This window comes from Stegastes partitus, unplaced genomic scaffold, assembly GCF_000690725.1.
Source record: "Stegastes partitus isolate 25-593 unplaced genomic scaffold, Stegastes_partitus-1.0.2 Scaffold2232, whole genome shotgun sequence".
Lineage (NCBI taxonomy): Eukaryota > Metazoa > Chordata > Actinopteri > Pomacentridae > Stegastes > Stegastes partitus.
Genome location: NW_007579963.1, coordinates 48538 through 64132, shown reverse-complemented (window position 1 = coordinate 64132; position 15595 = coordinate 48538). Strand labels below are relative to the sequence as shown.

The 15595-nt window shown below is 41.4% G+C and overlaps 2 non-coding genes across 2 annotated transcripts; one reads left to right on the top strand and one right to left on the bottom strand.

The window, feature by feature from the left end:
- Positions 1-2466: 2466 nt before the first annotated feature.
- On the bottom strand, positions 2467-2548 carry trnas-cga (transfer RNA serine (anticodon CGA)). Its single transcript has one exon. It is a non-coding gene; the product is annotated as a tRNA-Ser (tRNA).
- A 5512-nt stretch (positions 2549-8060) lies between these two features.
- trnas-cga (transfer RNA serine (anticodon CGA)) lies at positions 8061-8142 on the top strand. The gene has a single exon. It is a non-coding gene; the product is annotated as a tRNA-Ser (tRNA).
- Positions 8143-15595: the final 7453 nt, after the last annotated feature.

Here is a 15595-nt window from a genome sequence, read left to right as displayed (position 1 = left end):
GGAGGATCTCACCAAGGAGGAAAGAGAAACACGTCTCGCTGTGTGGCCAAAAGTGGAGCAAGCATGGAAAGCTGGGCAGAAGGTGGTCTACAGAGGAGGCCATGCATACATCAATGGATGGAAAATGACTCCTTAGTTAGCGTTCTCTCTTGGGTCTTGAATCCCTAAATGTGAGTTAAATGTTCATATTGCACTCAGGGTTCAGCGACCTCTACGTTTATATACACTAAGGTAACACCCATGTTTTGTGTTAAACACGCACAGTTCAGCTGAATACAAAATATTTTTACAAGATCTACTTTTCTATAGGCTAACTGGTAAATTAAAGATGGCTGCCTTCCCCTAGCCTGGTTCTGTCTGAGGTCTTTTCCCCTCCCTGTCAGGGTCGGTGCTGCCAACTCCTCAGTAGGGAGGGTAGCTACTGGACGTCCTAAAAGTTTTCCAGCTTTTTTCTTTTTGCTTTCCTGCCTTTGTAACCAAGTTTTGATTGAAGCTGCGTTTTGAGGTGCTTGTTCGACTGCCTGGAAACTGGACCAGACGTTGCTAGTTTCACCATTTACTTGTCAGTTCGTGTGTTTCTTTCTTTCATTTTTTTTTGTAGTTTACTGAGCAAGTTGGATTCCTTTTGATGTTACTTGATTTGGCATCACACAGAAACCCTGTTTTTCTTTGCTTTATTGTCTCCTTTGTATCTTAATTATGCAATTAAGCAATAAATGTTTTAACTTAATCAAAAAATAACTGGTTTTATGTTCCTTCACAGTATACCAGCAGTACTAAGATGTAACACTGATGCAACCTGTTTGAATAACAGAGACCATATTTTACACAAATTAGATGTGTATTCAGTATGTTTTATATCTTTGCATAATATTTAGGAGCAAAACAGCGAGTTTATGTTTTCTTATTGAGTTCAACAAATGCAAAGGACTGAGGTTAGAGTGCTTTCAGTTCAATGTAAACTGAGCAAAAAGCAGAAACACACTTGATTTTTGCAGTTTGCATTGAACTAAAAGCTCTTTAACCCCAGTCTGGCGTGAAGATGTGGTTCTGTTGGCTTCATCTAGCTGACATCTTGGCTCCCCTTTTGGCTCCCGTATGTTAAGATCTTGTTGTTACACACTGTAGTTTATATATTTTGCAGATTTCTTTGCTGGAAACAAAGCGATTAGAAAACATACTACTACTAAAAATCAATACTTCTTTCCCACATTTTTACATCTTCATGGCAGAATGTTCTCAAAGTTTGCTGACAACACACTCTACATGAGATCATTTCACAGAAGCAGACCTTGCTGAACATGGCTACATGCAAACAGTGCTGCATTTATGTTTCCTTGCATCCTCTCTCTCACACTTCCCATCTTCTGACCCGACGATCTCACATCAATAGAACAGCAAGCAGACGCAAGTGTTTTTATCCACTTACATGCACTGAGTTTGACATGATTCAGCCCGACCTTTTACCTCTGTTTGTCACAGAAAACCTGAGGAGGAACCTGGACAGAAATGAAACGGGAGGAGGTGGGATGTTGGACAGATGTTTGACAGAGTAAGATCACACCTGGGGAGCGTGATCGACTCAAGACCAGACGCCTGCTGCGTTTCAGAGCAGGTCTGTTGCTAATTTAAAAGTAAGATTTAGTCCTTTGAAAAGGTATGAGTTGAACTGAAAGCTTAACCTTTCCATTTAAAAAACTCATTAAAAAAACAAAAAAATTTTTACTTCTAAATGAATTATATTGTAAGAACTGTATACATTTCAGTACATATTTCATTTTATATTGAATTTTAGATATGAAAGAAGGTTTTGTGCACTGTATATTTTTACATTTTTATAGGGCTGCAGGGTGGCGCAGTTGGTAGCACTGTTGCCTCACAGCAAGAAGGTTGCAGGTTCGTGTACCGGTGGGGGCACCGGGGATCTTTCTGCGTGGAGACTCCATTTTCTCCCCGTGCAGCGTGGGTTCTCTCTGGGTTCTTTGGCTTCCACAAGTCCGAAGTCCAAGTCCAAGTCCAAAAACATGTTGTAGGTGTGAATGTGAGTGTGCTTGGTTGTCTGTCTCTAAGTGTAGCCCTGTGATAGACTGGTTACCTGTCCAGGTGTCCCCTGCCTTCACCCTGAGTCAGCTGCGTCTGAATGATCTGAATCGTCAGCAGCGTCTCTTTGTTCATACTAGACGTCACTTTCCAGCTGCTCCCCAGTTGTTTTAGGATGATCTTTGAATCATCTTCACTGGTTTAAAACTGTACTTGCTTGAGATACACAGTATATTACTGTTAAAATCTTGTTGACATATGGCCCAAGTTTACTTCACTATCAGGCATCATAAAGAGGACAAAGTTTCCGGTGAACTTCTACAACCACCCGACTCCTTCTACCAGCACTGTAGGAGGAATTTAAATGTGCTGCCTTTTATAACAATCACACAGTAAACTCATTAACTAGATTCAATAATGAAACGTCGTCATGAACAGGATTCGAACCTGTGCGGGGAAACCCCATTGGATTTCGAGTCCAACGCCTTAACCTCTCGGCCACCATGACTACAAAGACAATGACAAAGACTCTGTCACACAGTTTGTGGAAATTGACCCCGTGACCCTAGTGAGGATTAAGCGGTGTATAGATAATGGATGGATGGAAGTCTTGTATCACTCATTGCAACATAACCAAGTTATACAAAAACAACTATTCATCAGCTGCATGGTGGATTAATAGCTGTGGCAGTGCTGAACCAAAACAAGGGGGTGGGCGACCGAATCATTAGCTGGTGCAACCAGCAAAGAAAGTTGGCAGCACCAATGCTGCCATTGGAAAAGTTAGTCTGGAGCCCTGCTGCATGTGTTTTACTTTATGATAAAGGCATGCACAATAGTTGTACATATAATAATTAACAATCAAATGCAATTGTTAACAATATGTTATGGAGTCGTTACATTTATAATGCAGTCTCTCTGTAAAGGCATTGTAACCAGAATGCATTGCATGGCCACTTACAGTGACAAGGAAGCACTGATGTAAAGTCCCTGTGGACGCATACCATGACTCTATTGACAAAACAAACCAATTAGTGTGTTAATTTTATGTACATATATACATACACCTAGCTTGTTGTTTGCTTTTATAATATGAATTTTGTTGATTCAGGTGAACTGCTACACTGCAACTTCTGATTCCCAGCTTTATTATTATTATGAAAGTTTGACAGAGGTTATGGATTTTCCTCCAATGTTCCTCCAGTTCTCCTGCACTGAGATCAGCAGTTAGCTTGTGAGCAGGTGGCCTTTGCTTTTATTCAATCCAGGACAAACTACAGACCTCATCTGATGTAAACCGTTCATGTCGGGTCGTGATGAGGGGTATAGAGTTGACTGCAACCTGCATCCTCACCACTAGATGTCACTAAATCCTGCACGCTGGTCCTTTAACTTGTGGCAAGAAAGTGAAAAATGTCCTTTAAAGATCTAGAACTGTGTGTTCATGGACTTTAAATGAAACGTTTCGATCCAAACAAAGAAGAAAAAAAAAAAAAAAGAAGAAGGAAAGGAGAGGTCATTAATTACGTTCAGCTCTCTGGTGGTGGACAAAGACCAAAGATCTCAGCATCTCTCTGGGAGCTTCATTGTCACCGCAAACACGCTTAAAGCAGACAGGAAGTAACTTGAGCCAAACAGGAGGGAATCAAATCAGACGTCGCTAGCTTGTTTTTCAGGGCAGGGCAATTATATTTGACATAAGGCGCTTTTCACTCATGCATCAGTGCTCTCCGCTTTCAGGGACTGCTATCACGTTGGTCCACTGGTTTGTCTTTCTTCCTCTCAATTTTACAAAGTCATTTTGCTGGAGATGATGAACAATGGTCGTCTTTTCAGAGATCCTATAACCTTTTCTTCCTGAGGGACCCCGCCGCAATCAAGTATGCCAGAGCGTATTGTCATTCGCTTTGCCGTCCAAATTGTAATCTTTCCCGCGCTGCTTGGAGATATCTTCAGATTCACAGCGCAATTAATTGTCTGCATGATCTAACCTGAAACTCTGTCTCCGTTTGGCTTCACCACATTTCTCACATTTATCTTAAACTTTTAACTTAGTGAAGCCAATTTTCTTCAAAGTATCAAGAGTCAAGCCTTTCCTGTCTGTCTGCCAGTGTTTTCCTGTGTTTTGTGCACTTTGTGTCTGGGAACATGCATCCTCCTCAGCCTTTGTGACCCTGCCTTCCCTCCCCCATGGGTGGGCTGTGACCCTGTTTGCCTGCAGCCACGGCAGGTTACAAACTCTCACCCTGGGACGCTTGTAATTCCGGGGATGTACTTCAGTACACTTTGTGCTCTTTGCCCTTTTCCAAAATTCAGCAAGAACCTAACGGGTCGCAGGTCAGCGTACCGAACGGATAAAAATAGCCACTGATACACAGGTCATCTAAAAATACGAGCTCCTGTCCATTCTCATTTGGAGAACATTTTGTTTTAGACTCGACCATTTGGGAGCTTTTGACATTTCGTCCGCAGAAGCGGGAGTGAGAGGCCGTTTTGTTCGCACAAAAAGCAGGCTTGATGATGTAGATGTCTTTTTCCTCGTATGTAACCTCATACTGCTGAGAAAATGTCAGAGTGCAGGAGAAAGCGTGTGTGGACATCAGATTCTCCGGGCCCTTAAGGGGCCCCATGCACTGACAAATAGAGCAGTCTGTCCTTATCTCTACGATGTAAGAATTCCACCTCTGCTGCCCGAGACTGCAGAGTCTGTGGCCACGCTTTTCAACAGCGTAAAGCATATTAAATAAAAAAAACGTCTAAAATTAGTCTAATTTGCAAATGTTTTTGACTTTGTGTGGCTCAATTTATAGCAGCTGCGCTATATTTAACAGCAAACCGTGGACAGAGAAGGTGTGATAAAAGATGACAGATTCCTTAGTGCACGATGTTCCAAATTTACCACCTCAGGACAAATCTATAAATATGAAACTGGTGTTCTTTTAACGCAGAGTCTAATCCAAGAATGAACAAATCAATCAAGAAGCATTCGTGCCATTTATAGACTCACTTACTCATGCATTACCAACATGGAAAAAATGCTTTTTTATTGCAGTTTCACAAGTTGACACCTGGCAGCACTGTTGCAGGTGAGCAGCGTGTGCTCTGTCTCGGGGATCTGGGGTTTCCCGCTGCAGCTCCATGCAGGAACAAGCAGCAGAGCAACGGAAAAGAGGAAATTACATACCTTGACTTCCAAATACCTGCACCCTGAGCTGTGCTGGCAGTCATTATTAGGAACACAGTGAGGGGGTTATTGGAATCTCATATAGATATCAATGCGTTCCCGTTGCAGTGTCACAGGTGAAATCACTGGATGGTGAAATATGTAGTGAAAAAGCTGGTAGCTGCATCGACATGTTGATATTTCACCATGCAAATATCTTTTTAGGCTACAGACATGAAGTCAGCAGCAGAACTTGGTTCAAACAGATTCAGACTTTTTACACACACCCCATCCGGCTCGGTGCGCCACAAACATCTGCACAGAACACGTCACACACATTAATGCTGTGAATATGACTGCAGCCACGCTAGCTACGTGGCTCTAGGGGGGGCAGCTAATTTTTCATTTAACGCCATCATCAGGTTTTTTAGGTTTGGCTTTTAGCTGGAGTTTGTGTTTAGTGACTTCAGCACACGAAGCAGAAACTGCATATAAAAGATGGACATAGCCACTGTGATGTGACCCACTGGTTTGTTCTGAAGCCTTGAGTTGTTGTCGTATTTGTCTTTTGAAACTGGATGTAACATGCAAGCAGTTTGTCTTACTGAGATCTTAAAGACACTTTGCACGGCATCACAGTGCTATCATATACCCTACTTTGTTGTCTTTTTTTACTCTAAATTGGACCATAATTTACTAAATGAACATTATTGTGTACTAAAGGAGACTTAAAACTAAAAACTGAGACCATAATCTCATCAGGAAAATGTTTACTTTGGTATTAAATCAAGTGAGAAGTAGGGTCACTTTCTCATAGATGTCTTTTTGCAACCAGAGGTGTCGCCCCCTGCTGGCTGTTAGAAAGAATGCCACATTGCTTTTGTTAGCATGTTCGCAGGGTGATGTTAGCCTCCATCATTGTTGTACATTTAGTCTTGCTTCTGTAATTAGTTTGGCAACCCCCGTAGAAGCTTTTTTAGGTTTTTGTGAAACAGTCGTAATAAATGTAATCATCAAATTTAGCTTAAGGTCATAGATTTCATATGTGTGGCAAACTTTAGGTGAACCACCGCTATTGAAAACTTATGTCAAAAAGTTGATTTTTATTCTATTTTTTGCTGCAGGTTTGCTCAGACACTTTAATGTCTCTCTGACTGTGTGTGATACACATCTGGTGACATCCTTGAACATCACGACGCTGAAGGCCTGAGAACGGCGACGCTATGTGCTCCGAGAGAATCAGTACTTTTCTGAGATGAAAGCCGCTGCGTTTGTTTCACGTCACAATCAGAGATTAAGCGACACTGATAAGCGACCCTGGCATTAGTTTGTCTCTGAGCAGTGTTTATTTTCTGTCGTGACGTGAGTCCCGTCGCCTCCATCATCGCTGCAGCCTCTCAAAGCTGGAGGGACTTTTAAGAGATGAGCACGCTATCTGGTCCTGAGAAGTGTTGCGTGAGACGATGTGTGTGTAGTTTATCAGAGCTTTTCTTTCCCTCTTTTCATCCACCTCCCTGTTTCTGAGCTCTTCATAAAACACAGATGCCTCCTCTTGAATAAGACGAGACTTATCTGTCATTCAGGCTGCCTCCTCCTTTTTCACTGTGGTCTAAATGCGTGGACCACCAACCTCTCATCTCCCCCGAGGAGTAAAGGCTGGGAGATATGATGAAACAGATGAAACTCTGCTCAGAGCTACGGGACCTGGTGGTACTTTGTCTGGCCCATCTAGATCGCAGTGATGGGATGTCGCGATAAGCAACATGAAAGTACCCTGTCATCAGCTTTTTTCTTCTCCTCTTTTCTGCCCCACAACATCACAGCAGGGCGAAGAGACAATACCGTTGCATGTTGCTGCTTTTCAGAAGATGTTGGCTTTAAATGAACACGGAAGCCTGTGCAAACCGTGTACATGTTTTTATTCTCTAGGGCTCTGGACAGCTCAAGCTTGAGACTCCCAGTAATGCTTTATTATTGATCTGATGCTCGGTCAGATTAGGGCTGATTTCAGGAGGCCCTGAGTTCCAGTGCCAGACCGGCTGTGATTTGTGAGTTGCAGTGAGGTCCTGAGCTGCGGTGCCAGGACAGCAGATTTACAGATTTTCACCCTTAAAACAGCATTTCTTCAAAGTTGGCTAATCTCACTTTATCTGCTGAAAACAATGACGGCTCACTGCCAGACTGAGGGTTCTGTTTCATGTTATTTCTTTAACATGAATGCTGCTATTTTCACTTTGGTATCTCACAGCAAAATCAGTCTTTTGTCTTTGGCCAAGAAATCTTAAAATTTCAACAATACGTCTTCTCACTAACATCTAGTGGTATCTAGCCACACAAATACTTCTTCGTTTTACTAGCATAGGTTTTAAAATATTGATTTTGACTCCCTCCTTAATACACTGTCAAAATCCATTCATCCATCCATCCATCCATCATTTATACACCACTTAATCCTCACTAGGATCATGGAGGGCTGGAGTCTATCCCAGCTGACTCAGGGTGAAGGCAGGAGACACCCTGGACAGGTCGCCAGTCTATCACAGGGCCACACTTAGAGACAGACAACAAGCACACTTACATTCACACCTACGGACAATTTAGAATCACCAATTAACCTCAACATGTTTTTGGACTGTGTGGGAGGAAGCCGGAGAACCCGGAGAGAACCCACGGTGCACGGGGAGAACATGCAAACTCCACACAGAAAGATCCCGGGTGTCCTCACTGACCTTCTAGCTGCGAGGCGCAGTCCTAACCACCGAGCCACCTTGCAGCCCAGGGTGGAATTTTCAGTGTTATTATTCCTCTTTAGAATTTCGACAAACTGTGTCACAGAGTCTTTGTCATTGTCTTTGTAGTCATGGTGGCCGAGAGGTTAAGGCGTTGGACTCGAAATCCAATGGGGTTTCCCCGCACAGGTTCGAATCCTGTTCATGACGACGTTTCATTATTGAATCTAGTTAATGAGTTTACTGTGTAATTGTTATAAAAGGCAGCACATTTAAATTCACACCTACGGACAATTTAGAATCACCAATTAACCTCAGCATGTTTTTGGACTGTGTGGGAGGAAGCCAGAGAGAACCCACGCTGCACGGGGAGAACATGCAAACTCCACGCAGAAAGATCCCAGGTGTCCTCACTGGGACATTTTAAAAATCTTTTTGGCTATTTGCCATTGCTTATGATATGGATTCATATATTTACTTCACCTAATTGCAGAGACATGAGGTGAAATTAACTTTATACTCATGCCTACTCTTATTGTGATGTTGCACAGGCAGATGCAGGCATATAATTAATTGCTTTTCAAATATAGACATTCGCTAGACAAAGTAAAGAAAAAAAAAACAAAAAACACCAAAAGTACTTCAACCATTACATACAGTATATCCCTGACTAGAACTTGCACCAAAGAAAAGTTCAGACAATCCAGGTGATAATTCTTGGAAAGACCAAATGCTGTAGAATTTAAAAAATATATTTGTCAGTACTTTGAACACATTTTTTCTCGCACTTCCACTGCTAAGATGTCAAGGTAGAAATTTGCTGCAATGTATTTAAAGCTGCTATAAGCAAGTTAAAAAAAAAAAGAACTCACAACAATCGCTCAAATGACTCTGTGTAATGTAACAGGGGTCAGTTTTGTGTCAAAACCACACATGACCCAACTTTGCACATCTCTGCTATGTGGTGTATTTAGGGGTCATTCAGCTCTGTGTTTTGGTTGTACGGACAACTACTTCACTGTTGTGAGTCATGTTCACTGATCTTATTAGTCTCCTTTTCTGTTGTAGGAGAAATCTGCTCTTTTGCATTAAAGTTTGAATAAATCCTCTCTACATAACCTGCTCATCACCACACAGCAGCCAGAGATAAAGGAGCTGTTGGAGAGAAAAACATAGTGAAAAGGAGAATAATTTATTTGTCTTAGATTATTTCACAAACACAACTTCAGATGTTTGCTAGTTTGCTGGAAGTGTTCATTTGTTTTAACAGTTGGGACTGAAAACTGAAGCCGACGCAGAGAAGTGCCAAAAGCTGCAGTTCCTCAAATGACCACTGGAGGCTGCTCCAGTCAGTCATCATAGACCTCCATGATAAAATCTTTACAGCAGAAATAAACACGTTTACAACCAGGTACAAAAAGCTGTTTTGGTCTCTTCAGCTAATTTTCCTATTTATGACAGTTGCACAGGAGCTGAACGTTTATATAACTCCTCTGTTTAAATTGTATTAAAGCTTAAAGTTCTGCATAATTAAGGAACAACCAAGAGTGACATCACAGAGGGTTCATCCATTTTTAAATACAGTCAATGTCTACAGCTTGTTGTTTATGCTAATTTATGCTTCGATTTTAGGCATTGTGTTTAGAAAAGCCCATTTTGTGGCTGTTTCTGTAATTCTGGCCAAGTCAAACATTGAGAGCTTTTCCTTGTAATTGACTATTTCTACACTGTTGCTCTGTTTCTTCTGTAAAAGAACCTGAATACTTCTTTCACCAGTGACTTGGGCAAATGCCAACATTGGTCTGTTCGGGTGCCAACAATGATGAAGGTTGGTAAAATAAAGAAACGCAATACGGCCTTCTCAGAGCTTTTCACCTTTATTATCACCACACAGCCTTTGTCACTATCAACAGAAACATCAAACAATCACAAAGACAGAACTCTGTCTGGCACAGGTTGCATTTTACTTGAATAATTTGCATGTGCACATGTTGCTTCCAGCTCACAGAATGGCAGCCTGCTTGTTGACACAACAGAAGCTGAACAAACGTCTGCAGCTCTGCAGACATTTAAACGTGCTCATATCAATGCCGCTATGATTGCACGCGGCATCTTTCTGGGTCAGACCAAAGGAATGAGGTGGTCCCTGTGAAAATAAACATTAACTGCGAGATGTATTACACCCGATTGTAAAACATCCACCAATGACAACATAAACCCTCACCTATCTTCCTTCAGGGCTCGGGATTGTAACTGCTGTTGTGATTGGTCACCACAGGTGAGGCATGTTGGGGAAACGGCATGCCTTTCTCCTCCCAGAAAACTGTCTTTGTTTGCCTCTGACAGGGGGAATGTGTGGCTAAGCATCTATGTGGCACTTTGAGCGCTTCAAATGAGTCCCCTGTATTTTCCTAATGTGTGCAGCACTTTGATCCTGCCGAGCAGGTGGGTGTCAGATGAAGCTGCAGCTTTTCCTGCCTCATTTCTCTTAAAAGGTAAATTCATTTTATACAACTCAAGCTAACTTTACTTTTGCATTCTAGCTTGCAAATTACAGGGAGCCTTTTCCTTCCTCTCTCAATCCAACTGTGCGTTGTCTTCTGTCTTCCCCTTTCCCAACAAATGTTTCTGGTTTCATAACACGGGGAGGTTGACCTGCCTAGTTGGCAGCAGGTTTCTGATCACCTCACTGATAAGTCTGAATCCAATAAAAACACACCTGGGTTAGTGAAGGCCCAGAGCCAACCAGACAGAATAATGTGAGCAGGACCAACCTATTAGTGCAAGCACAGAAACACTATAAGGGAAGGAAAGCAAATAAATGGTTCCCTTCTCAAACACAGGGACATTTGAACAACTCTCCAAACTATTCCGGGCTTTGAAGTCTGATTTCTGCCTACCGAAGCAGACAGTACTCATATCTGCTACATGGGAAATGTACTCGAGAAGCACAAGTGAAGCACCAGAAAGCTTGAATATGATATTTCCTGTGTGTTCAGCTACTCTATTCTTGGCCAGATCTGTGTGGTGATTAGTTACTGGGACGTGGAGAGGTATGCATGCCTTATGAGCAGCAGGAAAAGGAGGAAGAGGCCAAAGCCTCATCAAAACCCCTCTGTGTACAACAACTGCTAATCTGTGTGTTCTCGTTAGACTGTTCGCTGAACTGTGAAGGTTTCTCAAACAAGTTATAGGATCATTTCAGTCGTAATGAAGACGACACCAAAGTTAGTCACCATGATTATTACTCTGGCTGACTTTGGTGACTCGACATTTCTAGTTTATTGGATGGATTGCGGTGAAATTGGACATTTAAGATCTGGACAAACTGTTTGGTGATATTCTGACTTTTCACATATTTGAACTAGCCCTCTACTTCAATGTTTTTCAAAGTCTCCTCACAAGATTTACAAAATCCAATAACATTTAAAAACAAACAGGAATAGCACATTTTAGTCATAATTGTTACACAAAACTACATTTTATACTTGGAGGTAATATTGATTGATGTATTCTGCTGTTAGCCTATATTAAATGACTAAACTGTACATCATTTAAAGTTTGTTCAGCTTGATGGACAACCTTCCCGGCTGCCCTAAAGTAAAACTTAAGTGAGACCTTGAGCAGTGGGAGAAATCTATTCTTTAGCCAAAAAAGTTTGAATAAACCTGCTCAGCAGCCAGATGTAGAGGAGCTGGTGGATAGTAAAGCATAGTGAAAAGGAGAAGTCAATGTCAGATTATGTTTTGACTAATATGTACATATTACCCACAGCAGCTGTCTAAGCCAATAATGTTTAAGTGTTGTGTTTACAGCCAAGCAGCAGTCTCCAGGACTAAAACTTGAAGCCAATGCAGCGAAGTGCCAAAAACTGCAGTTCCTCAAATGTCCACTTGAGGCTGCCGACAAAAACGAGTCGACTCCCATCGGCCCCCCATGTTAAAATGTCCAACTTTACAGCAGAAATAAACACATTTACAGCCTGGTTTTGGTCTCTATAGCTAATTTTCCTGCTTATGACAGTTGAACAGGGGCTGCATAATTATATAACTCACCTGTTTAAATTGAATTAAGGCTTAAAGTTATCCATAATAAAGGGCTTGGCCACTTTAAAGGACATTTAGGTACCATCATGGGACAGCTCATGGCCCAGGGACAGCCTGGTAGACAAACTAAGGTTGAATAATTACTTCAGTGTCGTCTCATGAGTTTTGAAACGTGAAACTATCTCAGTCAGCATAAGATATTAAATTGAATGTACTGTTTAGCCTCTCAGACATTCGTCACATTGAACACTTGAGGTTTCCTGCAGTTGATTTAATACTTGTGTGCAGGACTGAATCCAATACTAACCTTCTTTGTGTTTTTTATCGTTGTGTAAAGAAACAACCAGGATTTAATGCATCTTGAATTACACAATGTGAACGAGTTCTTCAAGCCATAAAAGACGGCACCCAGGAGAGTTTTAACTCGCAAACAAATCTGCTAGCACTTTACTGTTCTTTCTTTAAAAATGTGATTTAATGAGTTGGATAAACTCTCAGCTGCAGATTAATTTAACTCATTACTTCAAATCAAAACGCCTCAAATCATGCGACTAATGTTTACAAGCTCTAAAAGGTTCTGAAAATAAACACGTAATATTTTAGATTGAATTAGTTGTAATTAAATCAACAAGAGAAGAGTAATTCCTCTAACTGTCTGTCTTAAGTTTTACAGTGTGTAAAATTAAATTAGGGTTGTTTGTCTGGCTGTGCGCAACACTTTTGTGCTTTAACCACTTCTGAGGATGGGTTGTGAGACTTTAGCATGTTATTTTGGACAAGGTTTGCTCTACTTTATGATATATGAACATCTGCAGAACCAATGGTGCTACAATCAAGTCATCATGGTTGTTTGTTATTATGTTAAAACACACCTGGGTTTGTGCAGAACCAGAGCCAACCAGACACTTTATATTTGTTCAAAATCTCAATAAAGTCCATCACAACAGCAATATTTAATCCCATTAACTCCACTGCATGCTGATTTTACTGTACGATCCTCTATAGAGTGTCCAAAAGTCTCCTTTGAAGGGCGGATTCTCTTCCTCCTGCTTTTTCATGTTGCCTTTGATACTGCGGGGAAATGCAGGCTTCGGCAAAACAAAGGTTTGCTCGAGGCTCTGCTGATTAACCTGAGAATCTGTGATAAGCTGGAGAGAGCTGCAGTCGTAGGCAGCATCCTGGGACAGATTCTGATTAATACGGGTCCATAAGAGGTCTTCTAAAGATCCTGCCACTGAGATGGAAGTGGCTGCTGCACATGTGAAGGCTCATGCACAACTAATATTTCCTGCAGACATGTGCACACGAGGAAACTCTTGCACACTGTTGCATTCATTTCATTGTAAATATATATAAAAATTTCAGTTCTGTGACCTTGAGCAGGTAAAACTGAGGCACAAATCAGTTAAATGTGTTAATTTTCATGGTATACATCAACATAGTTGCTGTTTATTGTCGGCTGAATCTCCAGTTTTGATGATGGATTGTGCCTTCTTATTGGATTTAGCCTGTGAAAGTGTTGCCTCTGTCGTGTTCTTTGTCTGTTATTTTCACGTAATTAATGTCTAAGGACTGAAATGTTTCCTTTTTCAGTGATGTTTAGTGCAAGAAAAACAGCAGTACGCACAACTTCTCTCTTCTTTTACACATTAGTACAAGAAGCCTGAGACATAATCCTGTCATAATTAGTTTTTCTTGAGTTTTTAGGAGCTTTTTTATCGAGTTTTACGTGTTCAGACACTACAATAGGTCTGAATCTAGAAGACAGACCCAAATTCTGTTCTTCTTCTTTTCTTAAACATTTTACTTCTGTCATTAATCCAAAATGAGGTCTAAGGCTATACCCACAGCTTGTAAAGCCTTTAGGCTGTATAAATAAGCCCTCCTTGTTTGACTTACACACCTGGATATGAGGTAATTCTGTCTTATCCTCAAAGACGAGATTTGTTGCTGTTTTGCAACAATATGAAGCACATCGGCTTCAAAATCGTGAAAATGTGAACGTTTGTTACTACAACGCTGGTGATCATCCACCATCCTGTGTGCTGTCATGTAGAGGTGGAGTCTGTTGGCCGTGTTAAACCTCCCGTCTCGTTGCCTCTGTAGTGGAGTGATGTGTCTTTCCTGGCCAGGGGATTTCCTTCTTCCAGAAGCACTCAAGGTTATTACTGTGGAGGAGGATCTGTGCTCTGCTGCAACGCCTGTTTGAAGTTCCCCACAACATTTTGCACCGCCAACACTCCCAGAGATCACAGCGAGAGCAGCCACAGCAGCAGCAGCAGCAGCTCGCACGCCGTAAAACCTCCTGTTTCCAACATGTGATCTGAGGTTACAATCATCGCATGTAAACGGTTTTAATCTACTTTCACCCAGCTTGTATTTTACGTACACTACGCATAATTGGGCCCTGAATGTAGCTCCGGCATTGCAGCAGATTACAGGTCTATTGATTCACATTGATTCCTCTGAAGTGGTTTTCCATGTTGGCTCAGGCTCCCTCCTGTTCTCCAAAACAACCGCGACTCAAGCGGCACACTCGGAGCTTCGTGACTCGCCGGGGCTTGTTCCCGTTTAGCCCTGTGATTTATACAATGTGACTGTGTAAGAGCCACAGATTATTGTACTGTATTGCAAAGCCCTGTTTACTCTATCTGCGGAGAAATCTTGTCACACAGATAACCTGCTCACAATTACTGAAAGCAGGCTCCTCGAAGGGGAAGGAAAACGGATTTTGTTATTTCGGGATTACTTAACGAGAAGAGCTCTGAGCGCAATGCAAAAGGAATTTCACACTTTAAAGTGGGTCTATGCAAATTACCCAAAACTTTCCAGTTTTCTGGTTTGTTCTGAGTCCAGTTTGTCTCTTTCCTTTGGGCAGTTTGATCTCCAGATAACAGAAGGCATAGAGTTTGTATTTCTAGGTTGCAGAAATGTTACACTAAGTTGTCATGGTATAAAACGTACAAAGAGTGATTATGCATATTTTGTATTTATGCTCTGTGGCAAAATTCCTTTTGGGTCACAGGTAATGCTTATTTCTCAGTATCAGCCCCAGAAGCATTGTGTTGTTTTGGGTTTTTTTTTTGTCCATCCATCTCATTCTTGAATGTGAATTCTCAGGAACAAGTTTTGTGAATGTCTTCAAATTCACTTAAATTTAAGGATGAACTGATCAGATCAGATAGATCGACGGTCAAAGGTTACAGTGACCTCACAAAACACATTTTTGACAAATCATACACAAATTATGACTAAATTTTACACAAATGTATAACACAATAAAGTGATGACTTTATATCCACAAGGTCAAAGGTCAACTTTATTATTTAACACCATAAATCAGGAACTGAAGGGAAGATTGAGACTGTATTTCACATTTGGTCAGATACTAAATAAACCACTGAAACTGCATTTTTCCAAACTGATTGTACAGATCTTCAGTGTTGCTAGGTTGAAGATCTATGTGAATATTTGAGACTAACTTCTCTGCATCCCAACCTGCAGTCTTTCTGTGTGGAGTTTGGATGTTCTCCAGCGTGGGTTCTCTCCAGGTTCTCCTTCTTCCTCCCACAAGGTCCAAAAACATGTTGAGGTTAATTGGTGATTCTAAATTGTCC